At 39.3% G+C, this 18695-nt stretch overlaps 1 protein-coding gene and 3 non-coding genes across 4 annotated transcripts in view; 3 read left to right on the forward strand and 1 right to left on the reverse strand.

The window, feature by feature from the left end:
* Positions 1-18695, reverse strand: part of LOC148666845 (zona pellucida sperm-binding protein 3-like) — a 779162-nt gene that overhangs the window by 706342 nt on the left and 54125 nt on the right. The window lies entirely within an intron of this gene.
* On the forward strand, positions 10402-10489 carry trnay-gua (transfer RNA tyrosine (anticodon GUA)). Its single transcript is given in 2 exon segments — positions 10402-10438; positions 10454-10489. It is a non-coding gene; the product is annotated as a tRNA-Tyr (tRNA).
* trnaw-cca (transfer RNA tryptophan (anticodon CCA)) lies at positions 11664-11735 on the forward strand. Its single transcript has one exon. It is a non-coding gene; the product is annotated as a tRNA-Trp (tRNA).
* On the forward strand, positions 13294-13367 carry trnan-guu (transfer RNA asparagine (anticodon GUU)). The gene has a single exon. It is a non-coding gene; the product is annotated as a tRNA-Asn (tRNA).

The following is an 18695-nucleotide window of genomic DNA, read 5'->3' on the forward strand; positions in this document are numbered from 1 at the left end:
CTCTGCCCCCGGTCTCTTGCGCGAGTACTAAATCTCACGGCGCCAGCAAGCGGCCAGGAGACAAGTACAATATCGCGGGACAGGGGGGCCTTGTCATTGATTGTTACATATGAGACAGGGATTAGGAGGAGACTCCGACTGATTGGTAAAGGGGAACACTAACACCAGAGTGACACCCCCGGCGTCTTTTTTTGAGAGACGCCCTGGGATTTCTTAATGGCCATGGAGGGTCGGGACCTCAGTTTTACGCCTTCCCCGAAGGACGGCGCCTGTTTGTGCAGCAGAGTGTCGCCATCAGGATGCTGGGGCATAAGAAAGCCACAGTGAGCTCCCTACTGGTCCCAGTCACACCTCTTGCAGAAGCAGCAGCAACCTGAGCTTTTCCGGGGGGAATCTCCCATCCGGGTGCCGGCTAGGCTCACACCTGCTGGGCTGCCGTGGGTGAGCCGAGTCAAGAGTCGCAGGGTGAGATCTAGTCACCGGGGAGAAACGATACAAGCGAAAGATTACTCGGCTCCCAGCACTTGAAAAGACCGACAAATGACTCGTTCCCACCGGAGCTGAATGTACCTGCATGTGTCGTGTCCTCTTCTTCCCCCGCCCCGCTGTGTTTGCTGTATTGTCTTTGAAGCCGGCCCCCGAGATGAGACGGGCTGTTCCTGTGCCCCAATTAACACTTTACAGGTGCCATTCCCCGGCATTGTGGCCATTGTTGGTGGTCACACGCAATAAGATAAGGTGGAGGAGAGCGGGGCATGCCCAGCGCCAGACATTCAAGGAGGGGGCTGTGCGAGGTGAGGTGAGGTGCGACACGCCGGAGCCCCGACGCTGCTAATGCGGAGCACTTGTTTAACTGGCATTGAAAGGACATGTGCGCACGGAGCGAGCCTTCCCTGCGGCGGAGCGTGGAAACTTTCTCCCCGCGCTGCAAGAGTTGTGTGCGCTGCAGCGGTGCCGAGAGAACAGCACAGAAGGCAGCAGGTTCTGGAGAGCGGGTAAGAGCCGGAGGCGGCGGCGTGCGGGACAAGGTGCTGGCCTAGGCTGCGCGCTTTGTGCTTTGGGTGCGAGCCGCTTGCAGGGGCTTGTACAACTCATACTTACCTGGCAGGGGAGATACCTTGATCAAGAAGGAGGTTCACCCAGGGTGAGGCTCGGCCATTGCACTCCAGCTGCTTGGTGGAGAAAACACACAAGAGAGTTGGCACTCAGAGTGTCGAAGGGTCGATGTATACTAGGGCTCAGTTGAAATAAAACGTCAGGACTTTTCCGACTAGTGTCACACGAAGAGAGTACATCCTTCCCACCCCTCTGCGTCTGTCTCAGTAACTCGCTGTGATCGTATAGTGGTCAGTATTTTGTGTTGTGGCCGCAACAACCCCGGTTCGATTCCGGGTCCTGGCAGAATAGGAGGAGTACTGCCTGCCTGGATGGTTGATGAACGACAGAGGCCACTCCGACCTCTTCTCGGTTTTCTTCAATGACTTACTAAGGATCTTCTTCAAATTCGCCCATGCAGGGGAAGCCAGTTACACCAAAGCAAACGCAGGAAAGTGCATTTCAAGCAGAGACCAGGCGGGACTTGTTTACACCGAGAGTGGGCGGAGAATGGAACAATGCGCCCAGCCCTGTTGCTGAAACTGATTCTTGATGAGATTTTCGGCTCACTAAGAGGCTTGTCCCCTCCTCCCGCCCCTCTCTGTGTACAGTAGAGCCTCCTGTCCAGCCAGCACATGTCCACAGACATTCACAACGGCGACTTATCATAAAACGTTTGCACATATAGTTAAATTATTAGTTGTTTTTACAGGAAGTTAAAAAAAACACTTGAATTACTTATCCAGTCTCTCGAAATAAAGTTATTTTTCAAGCAATGCAACAAACCTCGGGCAATGTGTTTTTTTTAATCCAACATTGACAGCCACATCTTAAATCTTGTCAGTCAGCTCTTTTTTCTCTATTTGAATTGTGGCTTACACATCGCACGACTTTAAAAGCTAGAAAGACAGGTTTCGATTCACATTAGCTGGCGAGCCTTGTTAGCTGAAAAAAATTTTGAATCCCCGGCGGAACACATTCTGTAAGAATCAGCGCTTTTATAGTAAATTTCACCTTTAAAGGTGGCTTCTCAAAACGCTTTACGGGATAAAAACAACAAGAACAGCAACAACAACAATATTGTATTTCATTGCACTTTGAAAACCAAGTAATAACTTAACTACATGTGCAAACGTTTTATGATATATCGCTGTTGTGAATGTCTGTGGAGTGTATCTTATTTGCCTTACGTCCTGGTTATCTCGCTCGCCCTCCCCCCCCTCTCCCTCAATTCAATTCAATTCAAGGTGTTTTATTAGCATGACAGATGGGTACAATCAGTGTTGGGTATTTACTTTGCTTTGCGATTCCACTTTTAAATTGTCCAATGTGCTGCTGTAATACAGTTTAAAATACAGTAAGTCTAAACTGTATCAGCTTTATTTATGGGTTGCAATTTAGAAAAAGTCAAAAACCGCACTCAAAATGCAATTTAGAGCTTTCTGGCAAGAGGAGACACCCAAATTAATAATGTAACATGCCACTGTTTGTGCATGAACAAAGTTATACTGCTATTTTCATTAGATACGCGATTAAAAAAAATATTTTTTTTGAATCCCTGGCGGAACACATTCCATAAGAATCAGCGCTTTTATATATCGCCTTTAAACAGATATATTTAAACACGCGTTTACGATTTAAATCAAAACACGATTCAAATCAATATAAATGTTTATTTTGTAACGCATAGGTGGCTATTCATTGTTATTAAAAAGACTTAAATTCGATCATGTTGTGATATTTAGAAATATAAATTTGTTTGGTGTGAGTGAGGTTTTATTTAATCTCTGACCAAGGGAAACGTTTCATTTTTTCAAAGAAATCTTTGTTAAAAGAAACAGTCATAGTTCCAATGGGGGTCGATCACAGACCGTGTGACATGGGAGTTAGGAACCTAGCCCCCTGCGCCACCAGCAAGGTCACATGCAGGGTGCTGAAAAAGCACTACAGAAACATTATCAACAAACAATGTACAGCGTGTACTATTCTTGTGTTGCGGTACATGAATATAATTATATCGTTATTAATTTCTTTAGATACGCGATTCCATATTATATTCCCTTTTAATCAAATTCTAAAAGTATGCTTGTTGACTCCGGTATCTCGTTAAAGACTTCGATGCTTAAAATGTTTAGGGAGAAATGGAATACTGGTGTGTATTTTTTCTTTAAAGTACCAAGACCATCCATATACTGTATGTTTGTGTTCCAAAATTAATATCGTTTATGCCCTTCACACCCGTTACAGTATGCTCCTATTATTTTTATGCTCAGCTACTAAGATTTCCCTTCAGTGGTAAAATTCCATATAAATATTCAATACTTAAACGGGCACATTTAAGACATTAAATATACATATACATACTGTATACAGTACAGTTAGCATACGGTAATATGTTCATGTTCCTAAATCAATCTCTTTTATGAGCATGTGAAAGGCATGGTGAATCGATTCTCAAAAATTACTGTACTTTGGATTGGAAACAAATGCGTGATTGCGAAATGTTACTTTTACAAACACGGTCAATGAAAACAATAATAAGGACCAGGGTAATACTTTGAGTTTACAGCTTGTCCAAGGTCATTCATTATTAATACTATTAGTAATAACTTCGTTAAAGACTTTAATGGCTACAGCTCAAACATGAGAGGTTGAGCTTTATTAGCTCCACCTTGCGGAAATTCCGGATACTATTATTTTGCTTGCGGTATTATAGGGGAATTTACCGTAACTCGCGGTATTTAACGGTAACTCGCGGTAGACTGCGTAAAGGGCACCACAAAATAATGCGGTATCGCCCGTGCATTTTGAATGGCTGCATCTGTAAATGATATCTCCCGCCAGCCCTTCAAAGATACTTTTCCATGGGTGAATATGGTTGTCTGGGGAGTTGCGGTGTTGATCACTATTGGACTTCCCCGGTCTCAAGTGTTGTTGTTGGACACGGGCAAAAGACTCGCATTTTCGGCAAATATAAAGAGGGTTAAGGTTTCGGCTTTAGCGGAGGCAGTGTTTACATTGACAATAATAAGAAGAAGATCGTCCCTGGGTGGGCTTGAAACACCAATCTTTCAGTTAACAGTCGAACGCGCTCGCTGATTGCGCCACAGAGACTGATGAGAGAGGCTTTTCTCCATTCGCACCTTCACAGTCAAAAAATAAACATTGCTTGCATTTTCTTGCCAGTCGGCAATATTCCTTCTGCTCTGATAGCCAAGAATTACATTTCATTTTTCACAAGCTGTATGAATTTCTTGAAAAACAAGTTGTTGCAGAAAGGAAATGCATTCATGCTTTAAACTAAATCAAGCCCTATGTGGTTGTCCAAGATGGTAGTTTCTGCACAAAAAGACAGGAAGAAAGGCACAGCTGGGATGTGGAGCCAGGATCTCTTGTTAATGAGACAGGTACTTAAACCGACTCAGCTACGGTGCTGGCAGAATTCTCCTCTTTTATAGCCGCTTGGACACACCGCTCTGAGCCATCTGCGTTCTCGAAGCCCTGAGTCTGCCGGCTGAGCAAGCTGCCTCCTTTACACGGAACAGGAGCCCTGACCGTAAGAGAAATGAAGAGAAATGGCTTTTATTGGGCACTTTTCATGTCCAATGCGCTTGACATCTCCCAAGGGCGACAGAGTTCATTTACGACACTTTTCCTTTCTTTCTTTTTTCTGTACTCTTTGATGAAACAAAACGAGAAATCATGTAAGGGAAAATGTCTTTTTTCATGGAGAAAACATGCACCAGGAAATGTTGTGTTTAGAAGAAGTGAGTTAACATGAAAAGTGACCTAATTTACCGGAGCAAATGCTCACCTAGCAAGATCTGCTTTACTACAAGAGAGAAGTAGAGTGAAAGACGTGATCATTTCACGCCGTTGTGGAACAAAACGCTTTTTTCTTGGAATTCTAAATCAATCAAAAAGTGATGATTTTTTAAAACTGATAAAAATGTAGAAAACACGTTTCTCACTTAGAAATTGAAGATGGGGGTGGGGTATTACTAGTAGCGGCGCTGAACTCACCATGGTGCAATTCATTTACGTGACGGGTTAGTTGTTTAATGGATAACGCATCTGATTTCGGTTTATAAGATTGTCGATTCGACTTCTACCGGGGTTGTGTGATTTAAATCAGGCTCCTCAGAAATAGATGTCCGTTATGTAAATGAACCGCACCTGAAAGCAAACGTTGGGTCTGGGTTCCTTTCTTTCCTGCATGAAATAGCAAATCGTTACAAAAAAAAAAACACCAACTAATGTCCAATAGTCCAATAGTTAGTCATTTAAGTAAACATGAATATACTGTAAGGTCTTGGTACATGGGAGTGGATTTCAACCACAATTAAAAAAGGGCAAATTATAATGACAGGCTTCAGACACTTTGTCATACAAAAGTGACCAAACACTCCCTAACTTTCAGGTTTGCTTGAACCTGTAACAAAGAAGCAGTCTGAAACTTCCATTCTCTGTTGTCACTGTCTCTAAAGCCAGACATGATGTTTCACAGATGTGCAGTGTGCCTTTTCTCTTGTCATGTTCAAGATGATCTGCTGCATAAGCTCCTATCTGGGTGTTCTATACTGCACTGTTATTTCATTCAGATTACCTATGTGGTGTAATTTTCTAATTTTCAGGCACCTGCAAATACACCAGCTGACCTCAATGTGATTTGAACGCAACCTTCTGATCTATAGTCAGACGCGCTACCGTTGCACCACGAGGTCACTCATGACAAGTCCTTTTAATTCCCCCAAAAAGAATAACAGTAATGCTAGAATAACTAGTATTAAAACTAATACTACTACTGTTAATTCTCTAACAGTAACACTATAATTATAAATAATATTTACATGAATATGAACATTAAAACTAAAACTATCAGTAGCGCTATCATCATTAATACTCACATGAACACTAGCATTAAAACAACCAGTTGTACTCTCATTAATATTAATATGAATACACTAGTATTAGTATTTGTTGCTACCCATGACGTTACATCGCTCTTTGTGATGAACGCGATACACCTAGACGCACACAGTGACGTGGCGCCTGTCCCCGTGTAACCATACTTATGATTTATAAACACGGGAAAAAATACATGTAAACTGTTACTTACATACATTTATCAACTTGGAATATATTTTTTTAGCTCTAGGATACAGTAACCTAAATAATAATAAGAATAATCATTGTTTAATTTCGGTTTGAACATTTTTTACACTAAACGCACTGTGGTAATTGATCGATACAGTCTTTATTGACTGTTTTCTAGATATTTAAAACAGGATCAAAAACAGAAAAAGAACCAGTACTCACCAATCGGTGAAGTTAATCGTTTATTCTATGGTTTTTCAATTGAATTAATTGGTTTTCGATAGATAAGTGATCAATAACTCTCCTCCGTGCGCACCCTCCGCCTCCCGCGGTCTTGCTCTCTGATCCAGGTGCTCAGGCTGGTGTCTGTGACATCACAGAGCTCTTTCTAACAGAGCAGAGCGAGTCTCCGCTGGAGGCGACTCCTGTCCGGAGCCCGGGGTTCTTTTCTTACAGATATAACATCCCCCCCAAAAAAGAACACACCAGGCTGTGAAGAGAAGCGAATCATAACAGTTGTAAAAGGAGAGCGACAAACCAAGGAATGAAATTCATTAAACAGGAAAAAAAATAGTTTACTTCGCAGATGAATGTGTTACAAGGCGTACCTGTGTGGAGCAGTAGAGAACGAGTACAAGTCCCTGTAATAAGTGCTTTTAAATGTTTTAAACGAATCATCAGAGTATAGAAGCCAGGAGGATCAGGAACCTGATCCTGGAGGTTAAAATGTGTATCCTGGTTTTATTTCCAGCCTGCTCTCAGTTCCATAGGTAGTCTGATTATTTAAATTAAATGTATAACTGTTACAATAATTCATCTAATTGTAAATTTATAAGACTGTGAGACACCTGTGAGAGACATATGAGAGCTGGTGATTCCCTGGGCTGGTGTGGAATCACACACAGACAGGTCTTCTTCTGTGTGATCTTAGTCCCACTGCTGAGAGCTACAGACTGGTCAACTGGTCACTACTGTAGACACGGCCATTGGCCCATCGGCTACTAATAATCAATATACAGTGTACTGACCAGAGTGTCACTACTTGTGTTTATTACATTACAAGATAATTCCACACTCACGTGTGTTAGAAAACATTTATAAAACATGTTTGGAGATTGACATACAGTAAAGAAAGTAATACTGAAGGGCTGGAGGTCCTGGAAAGAGTTAATAGAAGCTTCTTGCTTCTGACCTGGAACAGAGTCCACAGCTGACAGATCAGTGAGTCTTTAGCCCAGTTCACAGAGAGGAGAACCAGGAGCTCTTCTCTGTCTCTAAGTGGCTGTGAGGAAGGAGAAAATGGGGAGATGTGACCTGAATCCAGGCTGTTCTGTCTGATATTATTCATGTAGCAGCACTGATTGTCTGAATGTCCTCTGGTTCTGGATTGACGGATAAAAAGAAGTATGGAGCTTCTGTCCGATTGTCTCTGAGCTGTGAATCTGACTAAGAAGAGAATAATGATTTTTTATTCTGCCTCTGATAATTTTTCTCTTTGCCAAGTGGTGTTACATCCCCTTCAGAAACTCTGCACAGACTGTCAGAGTGAGAGAAAAGTAGAGAGATGGACAGATAAGAGCACACACAGCGAGGGAGACATACGTCTTGATTTACTTTGAAACAAGTGTTCATTTCCTTTGTGGAACAAGTTGTTTCTGAACTTCAAGAAATTCATACAACTTCTGAAAGATAAAATATAAGTCTTGCTAATCAGGACAGAAGAAATACCGCAAGAAAATGTCAGTGATTTTTCTCCTTTTAACGAAAAGTGGAGAAAAACAATGGCAGTGCATCTCCTTCATCTTAATTTAGCTTAATACAAGTATTCACTTCCTTTTCTGTGGATTACAGACTGCGAAAGATTAAATAAAGTTATTGGTTATTCATGGTCAGTGCAGAAGAAATACTGCCGGCTGGCAGGAAAATGTCAGTATTTTATAATTCTTTAACTACAAATGTGTGAATGGCAAAAAGCAACGGGAGTGTGTCTCTGTGGAGCTGGTAAATGAAGGGCTGGTGGTTCAAACCCACTAAGGGACGAGCTTCAGACTGTTTCGCTGTAACCATAATCTCTGCTAAAACTTGATGGGATTTCTTCGCAAGCCCTCTTGAAATTTGCAGGAAATATGTATTTTACTCATGTGGAACTACAAGTTAACAATTAAGTACCTGTCAATGTCCAAGAAAACCATTTTCACATGTGGAATTTTATCTTCAACTGGCTGTCAGGAGAATTCATTTATACACCCGTTGTATCCTTAGCAAAAATATTTTAAAATTAGAACACAGATTTGTTGGAGAACTTGACAATCCTTGACAATCATTATTAAATGAGCATTATACAAATGTGCGTTGATATTTTGTATATGTACCTTAATTGTAATAAAATTAAACATAATTGCTTTGATATGGATGTTCATTTGAAGGATTTGTTAATGTTAATGTTAATGTTTGGGGTCAGAGCGCAGGGTCTGCCATTGTACGGCGCCCCTGGAGCAGTTGGGGTTAAGGGAACTATCAAGGATCTCTGAACAACCAAAGATACATTTGGGCATCTGCTATTGGTAAAGATTTAAGAGTACTGTAAGTGTGAAACTTGCACACACACGAGAGAAAAATCAGTTTTAATGTACTTCATTAAACTGATGGTGTGCTTATCAATCGTGCATAAAATGTACATAGCTAAGGATGGTTTCAATCAGTCGATCTCTGTGTTACAGGCCCAGCACGGTTCCGCTGCGCCACTCTGCTAACAGATGTCTTAGTGTGATTCAACACAACTACTCTATCTTTGCTTTCTAAAAGTGTGCCCAAGATGGAAAAGTCTAAACGCTAAACGCAGACGTCACTTTGAGCTCTTGGTCTTTTATAGTACAAATCATCACACGCTGCTCTACATGGGCGTGTCTTCAAGATCGTTGTGAACCAAACCTTCTGCCAAACTGAATCTTTTGTCGTTAATTCCCAAATCTTCAATGAGAATCAGTGAAACGAAAACCAAGCCCATGTACACACTCGCGTCCTAGTGTGAAAGAAAAATGATGTAAGCATTTGAGAAATAACGAGAGTAGTCTGAACATCTCCAGCCTGTCAACTGCTATACAAAGAGATCGCTCCCTCTACACCCAGTTTATAACGCTGAAAATGATTCAGGAAGCACAGCAAAGCTCTAAAACCAGCGAATGCATCTGCATACATAAAATGTCAATTTTTCAAAAGTAAAATCTTCAGCTTTGAAAGATTGTCATCTATATATTTTCGTTTTTCTCTTTTTTACATAACACACTTTCGAGAAACAAACTGTCTTGTAATGAAGGCTGCATTAGAAAATGTGTATCTAGCTTTGTTCAATTAAAATCGGCACATCCCAGTGGACAAAAGATGTAGAATATACAACTATTAAACGCATACTTTAGACGTATAAATGTGCTCTGTAACTGGTCTAGAATGAAATTCTAATATACGTATATCGTTATACGTCAATTAGACATCTATGATTATATGTTTATTATACATAAATGGTTGGAGTTCTATTATACGGATACATTTAGAGGACTAATATACATATATAGTTAAAGGTCTATTATACATCAAATACATATTTTTTAGGTGTATAAACTAGTAAATAAAGCCAATGATTTGTTTAAGAAAAATATGTAGTTCAAATTATACATTATATACAATCAACAAATGGCTAATCATCATAAAAACACAACTAGTAAACTTCAGTTACAAATTCTAGTAACATGGCAATATATATAGTAATGACAAACAAACTAATTACATGATCCCGCTAATATTTAACTCAAAACCACATTTCGATTCAAATATAAATTTTAACATTTACAACTTCTATATTTCCATCAAAATATAATTAAGGTAGCACAAACGCTACTTTCTAAAAAAGACAGAATGAAACTGTTTGTTTTGTGTTTCATGGTGATCCTCCTCTCGATACTAATGAAATGTTTAATATGATCCCTTGAGAAACAAAAAGGAGTCAATTTCCGCCTGGAATGATTGATGCCCCATCAAACATTTTGTAATATCCCCGGAAGTTTATACAGTAGAATCCTGGTTCGTGGCTTAAATTCAAGGTAAACAAGACTAAGGAAACAAGTTGGAAACTTGATGTCGAACTGGGATTTAAATCACCCGGAACATTTCACTACATTGGGCAGTATGTGCCAGGGAGCATTGCTTGCCATCCCTTCGATAGCTCAGTTGGTAGAGCGGAGGACTGTAGTGGAGTCAGTAGGGAATCCTTAGGTCGCTGGTTTGATTCCGGCTCGAAGGAAGGTGCTTTTTGTGTACTTTAATCAAAGAGTTAAAATAGCGAATCTTTTTCACTCAGACATTGATCAAAAGCTCAATAAACGACGAAGCAGAGGCTCCTGTTCCAAAGTCTGCCCACGTCTGATTGTCTTGTTTTGGCCAATATCTGATCTTTGAATTAAGGGAATACTCTGTTTGCTTTGTAATTATAAAAAAACATACAGTACAAATGTCAATTTCATTTTGGTTTCAAGATCGCAATTTAGTGTGAAACATAAAAGCCAGCTGGATAAGCTTTATTAATTTCCCTCACGGGATCAATAAAGTATCTATCTATAAATCTCTTATACGTTATTTACAGTGGCCTTTCAACTAATAGCACGTGCAGGGATCAAACCCTAGCTGTTGGTACACTACGAGTTGCGTAAGGCTCTGTAACGCGCAGATGAGAAACTAACCTCTGCTTCTTCATTATATAAACAGTGAGCTATATATGCGAGCTTACTGCCTCCTACGGGCTCTGTATTTGTTAGCGATACAAGACCGGCCGTGGTGAAATGAAGTGAGGAGGGTGTGTACATTAAAAGGCTCATAGCATCCCTGGAAGGGCTCAAACCACCACCCTCTTGGTTAACAACCGAACCACAAAGACGCATATACAGCTTAACACTTCTCGGTCTCAGTGAAAGTGATACACTCCGTAAAATTTCCAGAGATTCATTTATTTTAAAAGGAAAATCACCAACAGCGGCCGAGATCTCCTGGAGTTTTTTCATTCTATACTGCGATTTCTGAAGGGTACCCTGTGAAAATACGAGTTTTGACGAGACGGGATGGACATATAAGGTCAAAAGGCTTGGGGAATTGAACTTTAAGGTGAAGACTGCGGGTTCAGTAGCAGCAGAACCTGATCAGTATCAGTTGACTCCGATATACTTTGAAAATGAACTTCGGGATTTAGAGTCAGACGTGCTACCGTTGCACCATGGGGTACTAAATTTAAAAAAATAGAAAAAACAATCAGTGTTCCTGGATCTGTAATTGAGAACAACACCTGCACAAGAGCTGCGCAGGAAGAATAAAATGTGGTCTGGGAAGAAGAGACTCTCTTCGGAAGAGCTGCGCTCTTCACAGGAGATTTTTTTTTGTGAAGCTGATTTGTCTCCTTTGGGGAATTCAAAGGCACTGGCAGCCGTTACTTCGTGGCGCAACGGTAGCGCGTCTGATTCCAGATCAGAAGGCTGCGTGTTCAAATCACGTCGAGGTCAGCTGTTACTTTTTCAGGTTCTGCTGGTCCTGAACACGGAATTCACACCATGCAGTTGAGTTCTATCTATATATACACCACATAGATAATCTGAACAAAATCGAGCAGTACAGAACACGCAGTGTGAAGCTCACACAGGCTTACAGTCTCCAGCATTGGAGTGAAGAGGAAAAAAATAACTTTTTTTTAAGAGAAAAGGCACAGTTCACATCTGCTTAACATCACGTCCAACTTTAGAGACAGCTACATCAGATAATGGAATCACGGAAGTTTCAGATAACTTTTTCTTAATACAGGTTCAAGCAAACCTGAAAGTTAATGAGTTTCCGGACACTTTTGTTTTATTAAAAAGTGTCTGAAGCCTGAAAATGTAATTTGAAAAAAAAAAACCCGCTATTGGGTGCTTTTTGTAACGATGTGCTATTTCATGCTGGAAAACAAAGGAAACAGACCCAACGTTTGCTTTCAGGTGCGGTTCATTACATAATATACATCTATTACTGAGGAGCTTGAATAAAATTTACACGAGCCAGGTAGAAGTCGAACCTACAATCTTATGATCCGAAATCAGACGCGTTGTTTATTAAACCGCTGGCATTTCACATAACCTGAATTCCCCCATAGTGTGCTCAGCGCCGTTACTAGTAATGCACATCTCCGTCTAAAATTTCAAAGTGAGAAACATGTGTTTTCTGATTTTTTATGAGTTTTAAAATATAATCTCTTTAAATCAGACAAGGGGTTTATGTTTCGCACTGAAATTCCGATTGACTGAGAATTCAAAGAAAGACTGTTTTCTTCCACAACACCGTATAATTATCACATCCACCAGATTCTCCAACCTCTCCAGACCTTGCTGGTTGAGCAATTGCTCCGATAAATTAGGTCACGTATCATGTTAAATAATTTCTTCTCAACACAACATTTCCTGGTGCACGTTTTCTCTATGAAAAAAAAAGAATTTTTTTCCTTGCACGATTTCTCGTTTTTTTTTTTTATCAAAGCGTACAGAAATAAAAAAGAAGAAGAAATAGTGTCGCAAAAGAACTCTATCGCCCTTGGGAGATGTCAAACGCATTGGACATGAAAATGCCAGATAAAAGCCAGTTCTCTTCGTTTCTCAGTGTCGGGGCTGCTATGTAAAAGAGGCAATTTGCTCTGAGCGCAGGTTCAGCGCTTACTGAACGCAGATGTCTCAGAGTGGTGTGTCCAAGTGGCTGTAAACGGTGATGGCTGCCCTGTCACCGTAGCCTAGTTGGTTAAAGCGCTTTTCTATCAAACAAAAGAACCGAGATTCAAATCCCAGCTGTGTCTTTCTTCCTATCTTGTAGTACAGAACGTATCATTTCGGGCAATCACAAAGGGCTTGATTTCGTTAAATGCACGTGTTCATTTCCTTTCTGGAAAACTTGTTTTGATTAAATTCACACAGCTTGCGAAAAATGAAATTCAATTCTTGGTTATCAGTGCAGAAGAAATATTACCATCTGGCAAAATAAACGGTAAGAGATTTTTTTTTAACCGAAAACTTCTGATTCGAGAAAATACCACACCAGTCAGTCTCTGTGGCGCAATCGGTTAGCGCGTTCGGCTGTTAACCGAAAGGTTGGTGGTTCGAGTCCACCCAGGGACGGGGTTCTTTTGCGATGTAAACGTTGTCGTCAGTCGATTGGATTTCTCAGCGAAACCATAACCATTTTAATATTTGCAGGAAATGCGAGTGTTTAACACGTGTCAGGGTCACCGGGAAATGTCCAATAATGCCCAACATTGCAATTCCCCGGAAAACCATATTCACCCCAAAAATATTATCGTTGAATCTTCATTTATACTCCAGTTGAATCCTCTGCTGAAATATTTTAAAAAAACAATGCAGGTTTGTTTGAGAACTTGTTAAGATGGCACTGTGCAGTTGGATTTTGATATTTTGACATATTTACCTTAATTGTAAACATAAATACTATACAGTCTATTGTAATTTTAAAATATGTTAGCTGAGGATGCAAAGGGGTGAAAGGGAAAGGTCAGAGGGTATAGTAAAAACGAGGTTAGGATTAGTGGAGGTGGTAGGGGTGTTGATGGTTTTTCTCTGTAGAGGATGATTGAGGTTTTTATCCTTCTCTGAAGTGAGAAATTGGAAGAGTTGGGAGTTGAGGGATCTGATGAGGTTAGTTATAAAAGGAAGTTGATGTGGAGCTGTTAGCCGTAAAACGTCCTAATGTCTTTGATGTTGTCATCAAAGATAAACTGCAGTAAGCAAAGATAAAGAAAATTATCTTTGCTTACTGCCCTGTCTTTCTCACACCTGAAGAAGGCTCTACGGCCAACACGTTATGTTTCCTTTCTTCTCTTTTCAGCATGGAATAATCCTTTACTTGTTCCTTTGCAGCCTACGCATGCTGACACAGCTACTCACCTGATATATAACATTCCTATAATCGCAACTATGAATGTCCACTGTGGGTATTTTTTCCATTATTATTTATTTTGGCATTGAAGCATATTTTATGTAATACCGAAGTGTCATAATCACTGAAAAACATATTTTTTCATTTAGAAAGAATTAAAAAAAATATAAATCACTATGAATTACATTTAAACTGTTCTGATCTAGGTTTTCTATATACTTTAACATGCCATGTTCAGAATGTCACAACACAGAAATGCAACAGTGAAGTTTTGTAATTACAAATGTTCGTGATGAGTGATTTTGTCTCTCTTACCTTAGTGTCGGAATACTAAGATGTTCTGGTAACGAGGAAGGAGGGAATAAGTAATTCAGCAGAAGGGGTGCTATTTTGTTGACTATAAATCCTCACATGCCATGTTCAGAGGGTCATATTAAAAAAATGGTACAGTAAATTTTCTTATACTTCATGATTTTCATAATTTGTTACATTGTGTCTCACACCTTTGTGTCAGAATTCTGAGATGTTTTTTTTCTAAACAGGGGCCATCACAATACAACAGAAAGAGCAATTAGCTTTTCCCTATGAATTCTCTCATGCCATATTCAGAGGGTCATATTTTAAAAATAGTACGGCAACATTTCCTGAAGTTCAGGATTTTGAGAGTCTGTTACACTGTCTCACACCTCAGTGGCAGAATTGTGAGACGATTTTATAATCAGGTGGGAGGGTCATAGCAATAAGCAGAAAGTGTCATCACCCTTTGCTCATCCTCCGTTAACCATATATTCTCATATGTCATGTTCTAAATGTCCCATTGTAAACTGCTATAATAACATTTCTTGCAAAATGCAAGATTTTGAGACTTTGAGAATTGACGTTTTGCCTTAGTCTTATTTACTTGTTGTCTAACATGCCAGTTTGTGTTATTGTGAGTTTTGAAAATTGGTTTTCGATTTTCTGAAATATGTTTCATACAAAAATGCAATTTGGATAATCATTACTTACATATTCCCCTTTACTGAGGATATGTGCAGTAATCCACTCGGATTAGTATTTTTAAAAATGACTAAAGAGAGGCATCTACAGGCGAAAGGCGGCATAACATCACAGCAGCAGCACTTAAGGTGGAACAAAAAACGCGAAGAAGAAGCTGGCGAATAAGCAGCCAACTTCAGCCTCGTTAATGCAATAGGATTGGGTGAGGTAGAAAAATATTTCTTCCTCTGAATCCTAACATTTTTGTAGGTGTTCTAGGACTTCTCGCCTCAGATAAAGCTGCCAATACATCACTTATTTCTACTCCATCAATATCAGCAGTGTTATCGGTACTGAGCCCTAAGTGTAGGTCCTGTCATAATATAAAAACTTCTATGTATCGACTGCATTCACCTGAAAAAATCTGATAAAATTGAAAAATACATCGGAAACAACTTTGCGTGTTTTTTTCAGATCCAGAAGAGCATCATCATGAGACTCAAAACAGACCTGTTTTTAATTCTTTCCAGGAGAAAAGATTATTCAGATGCAAACATGGGTCCAAAATCAATGTACTCACCTATCGGTGTTGCTTCTTCAAATCCTTCAACTGAACGTCAATATTGAGGGATGATATCATACAAATTTTGGTTTTCTTTTAAAGCAAATTTTATTAAAATATGAGCCTCTATTATAGTTGTCTTGGATGTTTCGCAAGGTATGATAGACCCCCTTGTGCCCTCCGCTAAAATATTATAAAATACAACAATCTTTATATATATATAGAACAGCATTTATGGTTACATGTATATTAAAATTAAGATAAATATACAAAAGTATTAAAATACAAATGTACAGTCCTAACATAATCATGCTGTCCAACTGTCTTTTTTGCTTTTCAAGTTCTCGAACAAATCTGTGTTGTAATTTTAAATATTTTAACTAAGGGTGCAACGAGAGTATAAATGAATTCTCCCGCCAGCCATTTGAAGGACAAAATCCATGGCTGAATACGATTCCCCTGAATGTTGGCCATGACTGGTCATTCCCAGTGATAATGACTAACGTACTCAATTGTTTACTTGTTGTAGTTCGACGCACAAAACAACTGCATTTCCTGCAAATATCAAGTGGGTTAAGGTTTTACTAAGAAATCCAATTAAGTAGAATAATGAGAAATGGGCTCGAACCACTAACCTTTCAATTAACAGCTCCCAGAGACTCACGTGCATCCCTTTTCTCCATTTGCAAGTTTTTGGTAAAAAAAAAGACTTTATTCTTGCCAGCCTGTGATATTTGTTTTGCACTGATAAGCAAGATCTGTGTTTCATCTTTCGCAAGCTGTATGAATTTCATGAAAAGCAAGTTGTTCTACAAAGAAAATGAAAACTTGCATTTAACAAAATCAAGCCACACGTGATCATCCATAGTGATACATTCTATAAGACAAGACAGGAAGAAAGGCACGACTGGGATTTGAACTCAAGATCTCCTGTTTCATAGGAAAACACATTAACCAAATCAGCCAAAGTGCTGTCAGAGTATTAACATCATGTCTGATGTCAGTTTTTGCAGCTGACTATCGCTGGAGGGCAATTCACTGTGAACAAGTCAGCCTGCATAATGAGGGGAAGAGACCGGCCTCTGTGATGCACTATAGTTACACTAACCTTCTGCCCTACTGTTCTCTGCTGCATTCTACCCTAGCAGATAAATATTGGTTTCCATGCGTGTAAGGTTTCTTTTTTTTGTCAAATATTTTCAAGCATATTTTTGCTGTTGAAAATAAGTGGTTTGTGGTTGTGTTGTGTTGAGTGTTGTGTTCCTCTTCCCTTAGTGTCACCCAAAGTGATACATTGTGCTTTGGCAATTCTTCAGGCCATAGTGTTTAGAGGAGCTCAGTTGAATTAGTTTAAGTAGATAAAGTATTTATTTTCCTTTTAATCCTTTAAAGCATATTACATTGTCAATACACTGTATCTTTCTTCCTACTAATTGTCATCATTTTTCTTCTCTTGATCTCATAATCAGATATTTCAGAATCTTCCTTAAAAACTAGTAAAAGAAGTGGGACAGATTCATGCACACTAAAAAATATGAAAGGGTAGCAGGACACAGTAACCACCAAACATCTCGTAGATTATGAATGTGCCTTAAATATTTCAGCACTTTAGAGGGTTCTGACATTTTAGATGTTGTACTGTGCCTGTCTGATTTATCAAATGTGTCATTTAAATCTCCCGTCATTTCTATATCAGTCTTGCAGTAAAGATTGCAATTCATCCCAAAATGCCAAGTTTCCCACTGATGATACATACAAAGAAATTAATGTACATTTTCCCCTAAAATCAACCAATTTAAAATCAAATGCATCCCTCCTCATCTGCAGTTGGAGAGAAAAATGTCAGAATAAATACAGGTTTTAGAAGTCAGGAGCATTGATAGTCCTATTTTAAAATTATGCTAAAATGCTCAATATATTAAAAAAAGTTCTATAAAATGCAAAAATAATTAAAACATATTAAAACAAGGTAAAAAGAAATGATACACAGTTATAAAGATCAGGAATTATCAATTTGAAGTTACAATCCACTTACAATATGCCAAAAATGGCAAGAATATGTAAAACAGGTGTATACAATTTTTTTAAAATAAAACAAGTTAAAAATAAATACTAAATACTTTTAAAATTCAGGAATGTGATTGGTCAGATGCTTACGATGAGTGTTGTTGGTGTTTCGTGTGATTTAGCGAAATTAAAAAATATTCAATTTTAAAACGGCAAGAGCTCGTATGAAAAAAGTAGTTCGTAAGTATCTTTGTTGTAACAGCAGCGCCAGAACTATTCAGATACTGTACATCAGAAAAGTACCTGAACTTGACTGGTTTATATTCAGTTATGTGCATTGGGAACAAAAGGGAGACCTACATGGATGTTATTAGGTTTTAGGAATCACAAAATGTATTTTTACACGTTTATGCCTACGAGCAGAAATAACTTCCTGCTTTCAGCGCTTTTATTGTTTCCGCTTGTAACCTCGAACAGAGAAACCCAGTACTGACTCACAGAAACGCCCCGGAGTTTCTGTGTTCCTGGGATTTAAGAGGGATGTATTAAGACAGTAAAGGGGAGTTTGTTTTTTTTTCCCGCTGTAGAAGGCGGTGTGACGAGTCTGGAGGGAGGAGACGCGCATTCCCCACGGGGAGCGCAGAGCAATGAGTTTCACCTGCAGCTCGCCGAGTCCTGTCCTATATAACCGCTGAGCCCGGACACACAGAGTCTCCAGCCAGTGTTGGAGACGCACTATATCAATAGTTTTTTTTTGGTTTTTTTTTTTATGCAGAAGCTGGGATTCTTTTGCTTTTATAATAATAATTATTATAATTATAATTAGTGGATTATTGGAGTTAGTGGTTACTATGCTAAACTGGCGCGAATGGTGCTTCTATTTCTTCTGTCTGCTCAAACACTGCTGGGCAAAGCTTAAATTAAAACCCTTTTTCTGAAACTTTGAGTGTGAGGGGTAACAGGTGGAGTTTAAAGCCAAATAAAGGGCTGTATTGGATGAAAGTAG

Source organism: Lepisosteus platostomus, chromosome 5 (assembly GCF_059453375.1).
Source record: "Lepisosteus platostomus isolate fLepPlt1 chromosome 5, fLepPlt1.hap1, whole genome shotgun sequence".
Taxonomy (NCBI): Eukaryota; Metazoa; Chordata; class Actinopteri; order Semionotiformes; family Lepisosteidae; genus Lepisosteus; species Lepisosteus platostomus.